Here is an 11,990-nt window from a genome sequence, read left to right on the forward strand (position 1 = left end):
TAATACTTGTGACTGCTTTTGTGCATTGAAAATACAAAATATATATTTTTTATGATATAAAAGAATGTATTAGCAACAAACATGAAGCCATCGCAAATGGTAAAATATTTTGGAGGGAAAATTCTCCCCTTACTTTTCACATTTGTGACAACTGTTAGGACATATGTGATTCATGTTAGGAACATATGTCAACATTTTATGTATTGGCTAATCTTTTGACAAAACGCACTTTACTTGTATTTGAGTAGATTTAGGATGTGTTTAATACTTCAAGAAACAAGGTTTCAAGTTCAAGTGTTAAAGTCATGCAAATTTGTCCAAGATTCAAGTAAAGAAGTGTTGTTCATTAAAACTCAACAGCTAGTTTGACAGCTAGTATCTATCGAGGTTTAAAGAGCTGTTCCAGCTTGAGGCTCGACAGCTGCTTGATAGATAGGGTATTTATCGAGATTTATGAAGTTCAATTTTTCAAAGCTGATTTTCATCCAATCCTTCAAAGCTGATTTTCATCCAATCCGTGAATGTAAGTTTAGGTTTTCTTTTCTCACAACCCTAAACATATATAAGGATTATTTTAAGAGCCGTCACAAGTGGCACAGTTGCACAAGAGCACAATTCCACAAGTGTGAAGAAAAGTGTGACCGGGAACTTAGTTTACCCTAGTTCATCTTCAAGAAGCTGCTATGTTTACACATCGTAGGGTTTTTTGACCAAGCAACTTCATGATCTTCTTCGTGTGATGAATAGAAGAACTTTGCAACCAACATTTTTTACAAGTTGGTGATCAAGTCACGTACTGGGATCCGCGCATCTATTGATTAGTCACGTACTAGGAGCCGCGCATTAAAAGGAGAGATTGTCACTATAGAACAAGTCTACTTGGGTATTGGGGTAAGGGTTCAATTGTAGGTTGGTATAAGATACTAGAATTCTTTTACTTGTAACCTCTTGTTTTGATAATAGTGAATTTTCAAAAGTGACGACCTTAAAATCACCTAGTGAGGTTTTTGCCTCGGAGGTTTTCCCCATTTGTAAACAAATCACCATGTCAATTTTTTTTCCGCTACATATTTATTTAGTTGGTGATTTGTTTGTGTTGCCACGTACATTGCATGTTAAATTGATTAATTAATTAAACTTGGCTAATTAATCAACTAATCCATCACAAAGGGTCAATACGTTTTTGGCCTATCAAGTGGTATCAAAGCAGGCACACTCTGATTAGGGTTTAATCTTTGCTGTATTATTTATTGACCCATGTTTGTCATTGATAGAGGACAGTCACTAATTATACCTCCTTTATTTGATGGTACTAATCATGCATACTGGAAAGTATGCATGAGAGCTTTCTTGTAGTCATTAGATAAGAAAGTGTGGCAAGCTATAGAGATAGGCTAGACCAAGTCAAAGGAAGCGCCGGCCAACTAGGATGATACCAAGATCAATGTGGCAAACTTCAATAGCAGGGCATTGAATGCTTTATTCAGTGTGATCACAAATGAGGAGTTCAAGAAGATATCCTTCACTGAAACTACAAAGGAGGTATGGACCATTCTCCAGACAACCTATGAAGGAACCAAGGCTGTCAAGGATTCGAAACTTCAGAGGCTCACTACTAGCTTCGAAGAAATCAAGATGGAGGAGGAGGAGTCATTTGATGAGTTCAATGCCAGGCTCAAGGACATAGTGAACTCAGCATTTAATCTTAGAGAAACCATTCACAAACCCAAGATTGTGATAAAAGTGCTCAGATCTCTACCTGAGAGATTTCATGCCAAGATCACTGCTATAGAGGAATCAACGGATATTGATAAGATTCCTTTGACAGAGCTAGTTGGTAATCTGCAGACCTATGAGTTGGATTTTTCTAGGATCAAGAAGTTAATCAAGAGCAAGATCATGGCACTGAAGGCCAAAAGCAGTGACACAAATGAGTCTTTCGATGATGAAGATTTTAAAATGAAGTCCTACATCACTCGACAGTTCAAGAAATTCATGAAAAATGACAATGCAAAGGGCTTCGATAAGGACCGTACACAATCAAGTTTATCTGAGTCTAAGAGCCAAGACAAAGGGAAGAAAGATGCTAGGGATAGCAGTCAGTACACTATTCCCTCAGGACCCAAGTGTTTCAAGTGTCAAGGATTTGATCACATGAAACAAGAGTGCCCTACTTATCTCAAATCTATCAGGAAAAGCAAGGCACTTGTTACTACCTTGAGCGACACCAAACCTAAGGATGATTCCGATAATGAAAATGACAGAATCCTAAATGCCTTCACCGCCACTTTCAATCCTACTAAAGGTATTGTAGAAGATGTGGATGAAGAAGAAAACTTAGTGGAATCAAAATTTGAGAAGATGTATGAACAAGATGACATCCACACTGCCTATGCAAAGTTATATAAGGCCTCTGAAAAGTATGAGAAGTTGTATAGGTTGACCACCAAGAAGCTTAGTGATGTGGAGCTTGAATGAGAACAACTCTCCACCAAGTTTGATAAAGTCAATCAGACCATTAGAGCACTGAGGTTTGAAAACAATTTCTTGACTGAGAGGACCAAGAAGCTTGAGGCAGAACTGTTACAAATTAGAATTCGATTGGAGAGAACCTCAAGTGCAAAGCTTGATGAGATGCTTAGCATGAAAAAAATCTGTCTTCAATCGAACTGATTTAGGGTATGATTTTTCTTCTCCTAATATTGCTTCTTCTAGTATTACTGTTTTTTTTCTCTTGCTAATAATATTGAATCTGAGAATAATGATGCTAAAAATGTGATAGCTAGTGAGAACATAGACAAGGGTAAATCTATCTTAGGAGCACCCCATAAACTTGCTAAGAAAGAAATCAAAAACCTTAGGGCTAAGAAGAGTAATGCTCAAAAGTCCAAAGAGAAGAAGCAGCATCTCTGTCATTACTGTAGAGCAGTTGGACACACTCGACCAAATTGCTACAAGTGGCAAGCCATTCAACAGAGCAACAACATGGTCTCAGCAAGAAGCTTGAGTTAGTTTCCATCCTCTCTTGCTCCTCTTGGAGAGCTCCTTAAAGCCCTCATGCTCCTTACGAACTTGAACGATTGCAATTCTTCCCCCTTTCTGCTGGTTCAAGGGTTTGCTAAAAAAAAGGCTCTTCCAAGGTGTGAAGGGAAAAAGACTCTAAGTAATTCAGTCACTTTTCTATCTTTCCTTCTTTTTGTTGTGTTTGCATTACTCATGTGTTTTGCCTTCTTATTTTGAGACAGTGTAGTTTTTATGCATTGCTTTATTTGACCTGTTTTTGTTTGGTTGTTTTTCAGTTTTTTTTTTTTTTCATTCATAAAAATAAAAAAATTGAAAAATAAAAAAAAAATACAAAAATAGTATGTGTTTGTGTACATTGGTATTTGTGTACCTTGAATGGCCAATAAAACAAAGTTTTCTAAACTTTGTATCTCTTGTAGTTTAGATGAGCATCTCTATGTACAACTAAGCAAGTGAGCTTCATGGCTCGTGTTTGTGATGAGTAAGATTAAGTTATCTCTTATACTTAACACTCGTATCACTCTTTTTGATGGGAATGACTAAAAAATCCTAAGAGAAAGGTATAAATAATCATCTCACCACTGTTACCCGTCAATCATGAAATGACATCGGTATGCTTCGACATAGCAAAAATGCAACGTCAAAAGGCTTAACATAATTTGGTATTTCTTTTCTCTCTCTTGTATGCTCATGCATGATATGCTTAATAAAAGAAAAATATGCAAAGAAAAATTAAAGCAAAAGAAACAAGATGCTTTAAAACATGATTGCAAGCGTGTATTCTAGGAGATGTGGGAGTTATAGGATGTACCTCGAAGGTGACAGTCCCCATCAAGCAGTTATGATCGTGTGTGAGTTAAATTGGTTTACACATATCTCAAATCGTCATAACATAGAGACACTTATGCAATCTTGCGATGTTTTCACATACAACACGCAATATTCTTTGCTACTCTTGATACATGTGCAAGTACAATGTGATATGGTCATCACAAGGTTTATATGTGTTAATATATGCTCACTAAACTGTCTTAACTTGTTTTTGAAATATAAAATTGGTTAGACTTGTTGTGTGTGTGTGTGTGTGTGTGTGTGTGTGTGTGTGGATCTATGTGCTTACATTTTTCTTGATTGAAAGATGTTTTTGAGAGATTAAAATGTTGTTTAGATCCTTGGTTGAGTTGTATGTTTGATTGCATTCATGTCTATGTTTTTCTCTTCTTGAAAAACTGTTCTTAAAGCAATCTCGACAGTTCCTTGACACCTCTCGATAGCTAGGTTATCTATCAAGCTCTTTAGCTTCTTTTTATCGCAATCTCGATAGCTCCTCAATCCATCGAAAAACGTCTGTCTCCTCGATAGATGCTTGATAGCTCCTCGATCCATCGAGCCCCTTTTGCTGTGGACATCTCTGGATAGCTACTCGATAGCTGGATCTCTTCAAGCCTTTAAAGCTCGACACCTCTCGACACCTCTTGATACGTCAAGAATTAAGAGATTCATATGTAGGATCCGCACGACTTTTCTTCATTTCTCCTCGATCTCTCTCGATTTTTTTTCAGTCTTTTCACCTCCTAAACACACTCTTCTCACTCCAAACTTCATCCTCAAGGGTTTTTCGGCCTAGATCAAGTATTTCTTCACTAGTAAGGGTCCTTAATCCTTCATTCTTCATGCACTTCATGCATTTGACCTAACTTTTTGGGTTTTTGAAAATTTTTCTGGGTTTTACAAAATTGATGAAGTTTTGTGAAAATTTTGGGATGGGCATTGTGAAAATGGCTTTATATCATCATGCATTGCATCATATTTGCATTATAACAATGTTTCATGCATTTTAGATATGTGTTTACCCTGTTGCAATGATTATGTGCTGGTAGGTTTGGATTGGGCTGAGCCCATGATGTATTTACTATTGCATATCACATACTTATGCATTTTCATGCATACATACCTTACATTTTCTATATTTTTATATATTGATTGTGATTGGTGCTTTTCTGTGTGTCTCTCTCTCTCCCTCTCTTTTTGTTTCAGTTAGTTGCTCTATGGCACCTAAACGAAAATATACTCCGTCCCAGAACCTTATTCATTCTAGGGCATCTACCTTTTTTGATCCTACCCCTTCTCATATTCGGCTCCATGATGATAAAGCTTGCAAGGACTTTTCGGAGAACTTTTCTAGACGAGGCATTCATTCGGAACGCCAAGTCATTTTGTCGGACTTCTGCGACACTAACTTACCCACTGTCATTCACAGTAGGGGTTGGGAGTCACTGTGTGACGTCCCAGTCACTTGTTCATTTGTGCTTATACAGGAGTTTTACTCCAACATGCATGGATTTGATTATTCAGTACCTCATTTTTCTACTTGCGTTTGAGATACGCGCAGCATGGTCACTCCAGATATTGTATCTAACGTGCTCCATGTCCCTACGGTAGTGCATCCTGACTACCCTGGCTGTGTTCCTCTTAAGACCATGTCTAAAGACAAGCTTATGTCCTCTTTTTGTGAGCGTCCCTTTGATTGGGGTGATCGTTAGTTCACTCATTGTTCAGCCTTTGCTAAAGGTCCTAGGTTTATTAATATGGTTATGACTTTTGTTTTGCATCCTTTATCTCATTATAACTCCATTACAGAGCCCCGTGCTCGATTTTTTCTTTCCCTTTTAGAGCATCTTACCATAGATTTTCCCTCTCATTTCATTCTTTCACCCATAGATGTGTATAGGGATACGACAACTTGTGATAAGCTCATCTTCCCTTCGGCTATCACGAGCTTATCACAGGTGGCACAGTTGCACAAGAGCACAATTCCACAAGTGTGAAGAAAAGTGTGACTAGAAACCTAGTTTACCCTAGTTCATCTCGAAGAAGCTACTGTGTTTGCACATCGTAGAGTTTTGTAACCAAGAAATTTCATGATTTTCATCGTGTGATGAACAGAAGAACTTTGTAGCCAATATCCTTCTCAAGTTGGTGATCAAGTCACATACTAGGATCCACACATCTATTAGTTAGTCACGTACTGGGAGTCGTGCATTAAAATGAGAGATTGTCACTATAAAATAAGTCCAATTGGGTATTGGGGTAAGGGTTCAACTGTAGGTTGGTATAAGGTATTGGGATTATTTTACTTGTAACCCCTTGTTTTGATAATAGTGGATTCTCGGGAGTAGTGACCTCAAAATCACCCGGTGGGGTTTTTGCCTCAAAGGTTTTCCCCATTCATAAACAAGTCACTATGTCAAGTTATTTTTCGGTGCATATTTATTTAGTTGGTGATCTGTTTGTGCTGCCACGTACATTATATGTTAAATTGATTAATTAATTAAATTTGGCTAATTAATCAACTAATCCATCACAAGAGGTCAATACGTTTTTGGCCTATCAACAACATTTTTCCATTGCAATTTTTTTTAAAAATTTTTCTAATTGAGTTTGTATTTGCAATGAGCATGCTGACTGTCGTAAATAGTTAATTTTATTTAAAAGAAAGAATGTATTAGTGATGGAATTGGATCCCTCCCAATAAATATTATTTGCGAAGGACCTAAGCCGTCAACACTGGTTATTTTTTTAAAAGGGGGAATTCGTGCCCTTATTTTTGGTCATTGTTAATAGTTAAAATTCTCTTAAGAAAAGAAGGTATTAGTGACGGTAAGGTAAATCCGTCACAATAAAGGTGATTTCCAACAAACATATGGCCATAAAAAATGGTTATTATCTTTGAATGGAGAATTTTCCTCTATTTTGTCTTAAAACTCTAGAATTTTTTCTTAATTTTAAAAACTACACAAAAAACGTATTTCAAGACCCTCCAAGTACTTAAGGGCTATTTTGGTTATTTCAGAATTAAAAGGTATTTTGATCATTTTGAAGCTTTAAGGGGCACTTTGGTCATTTTGTAGGTCTTGGGTTGTATTTTGGTTAATTTAGAAGTTTATGGATATTTCGGTCATTTTCTAGCTTTCAAGACCCTCCAAGTACTTAAAGGCTATATTGGTCATTTCAAAAGTAAAAGGTATTTTGATCATTTTGAAGCTTTGAGGGGCACTTTGGTCATTTTGTAGGTTTTGGTTTGTATTTTGGATACTTTAGAAGTTTATAGTATTTCAGTCATTTCCTAGCGTTGATGGAAGTATTCCAGTCATATTGGAGGCTTTAGTAGTTATTATTGGTTATTTGGTAGTTTTTATCAATATATGAGACAACGACATGCATGCATCATGCACCAAACTCATTCAAAGTTTGACTATTATATTGAAAGAGTGGGGTAAGATATTGGTTTTGGCAAATTTCGATCTTAATTAAATGGTTGGATTGTGTGAACAAGGTTAATCATAGTTTCTTAATAGGTAGGTATAACGACCCGTGGCCATCATGCGACAAACTGAGATCCAAAATCTAACCATTGGATTGGCAAAATGTAGTGAAATATTTGTATTTGTAAAGTATAATTACAATCAGACAGTTAGATTGTGAGAATAGAGCGCAGTCAAATCTTGCAAAACTTCGTCAAAGTTGATCAAACTTGGTCAATCATTTGGTCAAACTTCAAAGTTGGTTCTAGGACCGTTTGATTTGATCAAATTTGGTTGATCGGTGAGGTTTTAAGTGGGTTTTGACTATTGGTCAATGTTTTAAGGTTTTCTCAGTTTTCATGCTTCATCAATTTCAAGTTTTAAAATGGCAAAACAAAGTAGTCAAAAGTCACATGCAAATCCATTGGGGTCATTTTATAGGTTTTGGGTTGTATTTTTTAGGTCATTTTCTCAGTTCTTAGTAATTTTTATATAGTGTATAACTCTCTTGGAAGAGTATTGAATATTTTTAGTGATTGAAGTTTCATGATAACTGGATACAAGAACATGCGTCCATCTTGTGCCAGAGTAAAATTTAAAATTTGACCATTGGATTGAAAGAATGGGATAAAATATTAGTTTTGATGATTTTTTAGCCATCCCTCATAACCAAAAAACAATTCTTTAGCAAGAGGAATAATACATTATGTTTCTGAATCAATAAAATTCTAGTGCAAGCGAGCAAAGCTTGAAAAACCATGTAAAATATTTGCCATGGTTAGAATTAAATCAATAAACAAAATTTACCTTCTTAGACATTTTACCCATAAACAAAAAATAAATCAATGGTACTCACAGAGCTCTGGCCATGTTGCTCAAGAGCTTCTCAAAATCCTCAAATAAAGTAGACATTCAACCAAAAAATCTGGATTGTTCTCATCTTGCATCAATTCTGAATTTGTTCAAACTCGTCATTCAAATATTCCCTTTTTTATCACCAAAACCCATAAAATAGAATTCCTCTACCAAACCAAATATAAACAAATAAGTAAATTTTAAAATAAAATAATAAAAAAAACCAGAAAAACAAACGGACACTATCTCTGTGATTGGTTTCTAATTCTCAATAGTGTTGAGATTTATTACGGCGAGACTGACCAGAAAACAAAAGTGTGTGCCCCTATGTAAAAGGCTTTTAACAATATATGTGGTTTTGTTGAAACAAAAAAGTAAAAAATTAAATTAAATTAAACTTTATTACTCAGCACTTAAATTTGAAAAAACAAAATGTGTATGTTGTCTAAATTGTAATTGATATAAATGGTTGTAGAGGATTATTTGTAATACAAATCAAAACCTTTAGGAATGTCATTTTGTTTTATAAGAAATATGATTGGTTTTGACATTTCCCCAAATCTTGAAGTAGATTTTTTTAATTTACCAAAAAGATTAGACTTTCATTCATTTAATTATTTAAGTTCATTGTTCTATATATATCAACAAAAAAAATTCATTGTTCTGTGAATAATTGCAAATTACATGATTGATCCTAATATTCCATCTTCATCAAAAACAACTTTCAAAATACCAAAATAAACCAAAAAGGCAAATATAAATTAAATCTCAAAATCCAAGTTTCTATCTTTTAATAGTAAATTTTTTTTCAAAATCTAAGAAGACTCAAATTAACAAATTAAAAAAATATGTTTTTTTTTAATCATTGAATATTGATGACAAGAGTCGGGTCAAGTTGAATATCTTGTCTCCTTACCCAATTCATCAACTCATAAAAACCAATACAAGGTGTTGGGTGGAGTTGAAGCGGGTACTCATGTTCATTCGCTATTGGGTGGTGGGCTTAGATAGAAAGTTCAACCATCGGTAACTTATAATTGAATAAGAACAGCAAAATACAAAAATATCAAAACCAAATTGAAATAAAGAAAACCACGTCAAACATAAAATTGAGATTGCAATTTTTTTTTCAAAAGAAAATGTCAAATATAGCTACCTGTTGCTATGGGCATATAACATCAAATGCATGCAAATGAATCAGAGCCATTTCAATTTAATTTCTTTAGGTGTAATAGTACACCGCATATATTGAAATCTATCTCAATATAACTCGCAAGTACCCGTTTTAGCTACAATTGTTTGGGTTTTATCTCATTGATTGGATTCAACTATAAGAAAATGTTAGCGTACAACTTTCAAGTTGATGTTAATTTTTCTAAGCATGTCAAACATATTTCAATCCTCACAATCTGATGTAATTGCTTAAAATATGTTGGGTCTCAAATAATATTATCACCAATATTATCCATTCAAACAGCAATCACACACAAAAACACAAATATTTATGTAGAAAACTCTTCCCCTTGAAGGAAAAAAACCATAAGACAAACTCCGAATCAATTTCATTATTATCAAATCAATTACAATATTTCCTGCATATGTCTCACGGCTAAAGAAAAATCTCTCTTGTTTTTCTTTGCACTCACCTACACTCTCTTTGTAATCTTCTTGTTTTTCTTTGTTTTACACTCTCTAATTATATATCTAGAAGACGGCAATACTTTGCTCTCTCCTCTCTAGCTTTCTTTTCATCTTCTCTCTCTTTTCCATGTTGTGAAGATGTTAAACACAAAGATGCTAAATCCAAAGATGCTAGAAGTCAAAAGAAGAAGAAAAAAAAAGAAGTTAGTGCGGTGAAGTGTAGTGCATAAGTGTGAAGTGCATAGACTACTGCATAAATGACATGAGGAGCTGCCTAAACTGCAAGATGTTGTGTATTGATTGTACTACATTTTGCTTATAGAAGATTAGTTATTTATGTTCAGAGGTGATTAATATACATGCCATGACTGATTACCTCATAATGTGGAAATTAGTTTTTCTTTTTTGTTGCTTTATATATATAGGACCTCTTGTACAGTTTTTTCATTCATTGAATAATAACAGATCATTCCAAAAACTTCTCTCTGGTTTTTCTCTCTAAGCTTTCAAGCTTTTCTTTCTCTATTAGCTTTCAAGCTTTTCTTTCTTTGTTAATAGTGTTCAACTCTTACATGGTATCAAAGCTTGAGCTTCTTTCAATGGCATCCAATTCTGAACCACCTTCATCATCAACCTCACAACATGAGCTTTCACCAATGGAAGATCCTCGTAGTCCATTCTTTTTGCATCATTGTGAAACAACTGGTGCGATCTTGGTTTCTCAACCTTTGATGGAGAATAATTACCCTACTTGGGAGCTATGAAGATGGCTTTGGACGCCTAAAGCAAGCTCGGATTTGTTGATGGAACGATCAATGTTTCAATGGCAGTTACTCCTCTGGAGAAGCAAGCCTAGTCAAAGTGCAATTCAATGATTTCTTCTTAGATCTTTAATTCTGTTTGACCTCACATCACTGCTAGTGTAATCTATAGAGACAACTTTTGAGGTCTGGAGTGCACTCAAGAATGGTTTTTCTCAGGCTAATGGACCACGAATTTCACAGCTTCAAAAGCAAATTTCTATTGTGATATGGGGAGATTCAATAGTCACTACCTACTTCACAAGGCTTCAAGCTTCGTGGGATCAATTGCTGAATTTCAAGATTTTACCTTGTTGTACTTGTGGTAAATGCTCTTGTGGTGTGAATGATAAGATCACCAATTTTCAGCATTAAGATTCTCTTATGCAATTCCTCAATGGGCTGAATGATTCTTACTCTCAGGTGAGAACTTAGATTCTCATGATGGAGCATATTCCTTCGATAGAAAAGGCTTTTTCTTTGGTGATTCAAGAAGAAAGGCAAAGGTCTTTGGGATTCAATTTGGGCTCATCAGTTGAGACTACTGCTCTTGCTGTTAAAGATCAGAACTTTAATCAAGGTTCTATATTTGCAAGCAATAATAGCAAGAATTTCAAAGGAAATATTGAGAAAGGAAGGCCTGTGTGTAGTCACTATGGTAAGGTTAGCCACATTATGAAAAATTGCTATAAGCTAGTTGGTTTTCCACTAGGCTATAAGCAAAAGGGAAAGGTTGCAATGGCTAATCAAATCAGTATTGAAGGAGATTCATCTCAATCTGAAGTTGCACAGCAGAGCAACAACAATTTTCCTTTTACATCTAAGCAATGCCAACAGCTGATTTCTATGCTCAACATTCATGCCTTCTCATCTAGTTCTAATGATGGTGTTCATGTAGCCTACTTTGCAATTAACCCAACTACAGCTTCAGGTAATTCTTATGACTTGTTTCAAGAATCTATGATTTTAAGCATGCAACATTCTGTGTTTGCTGTCAATCCTATGAACAGGACTGTCTTTAATAGTGAAACTTGGGTTCTTAATACTGGGGATATAGATTACATCATCCACTCCATCACTTTATTCACTAAAATCACTAGTTCAATATCTACTTTTATTCAATTACCTAAGGGTGAGAAAGTCACTGTCACACACGTAACTTCCACTCTGGTTCTTGAAAATGTTCTTTGTGTTCCCCCTTTTTCATTCAATCTAATTTCTGTTAGCAAATTGACCAAGTCCTTATCCTATTGTCTTGTTTTTCTTTCAAATTTTTGTTTCATACAAGACCTTTCCTGTTGGAAAACAATTGGAGTGGGTAAATTGCACAATAGTCTTCACTTGCTGCAAGCTTCAATAGATTGCA

Source organism: Castanea sativa, chromosome 5 (genome assembly GCF_040712315.1).
Source record: "Castanea sativa cultivar Marrone di Chiusa Pesio chromosome 5, ASM4071231v1".
NCBI classification, from domain to species: domain Eukaryota; kingdom Viridiplantae; phylum Streptophyta; class Magnoliopsida; order Fagales; family Fagaceae; genus Castanea; species Castanea sativa.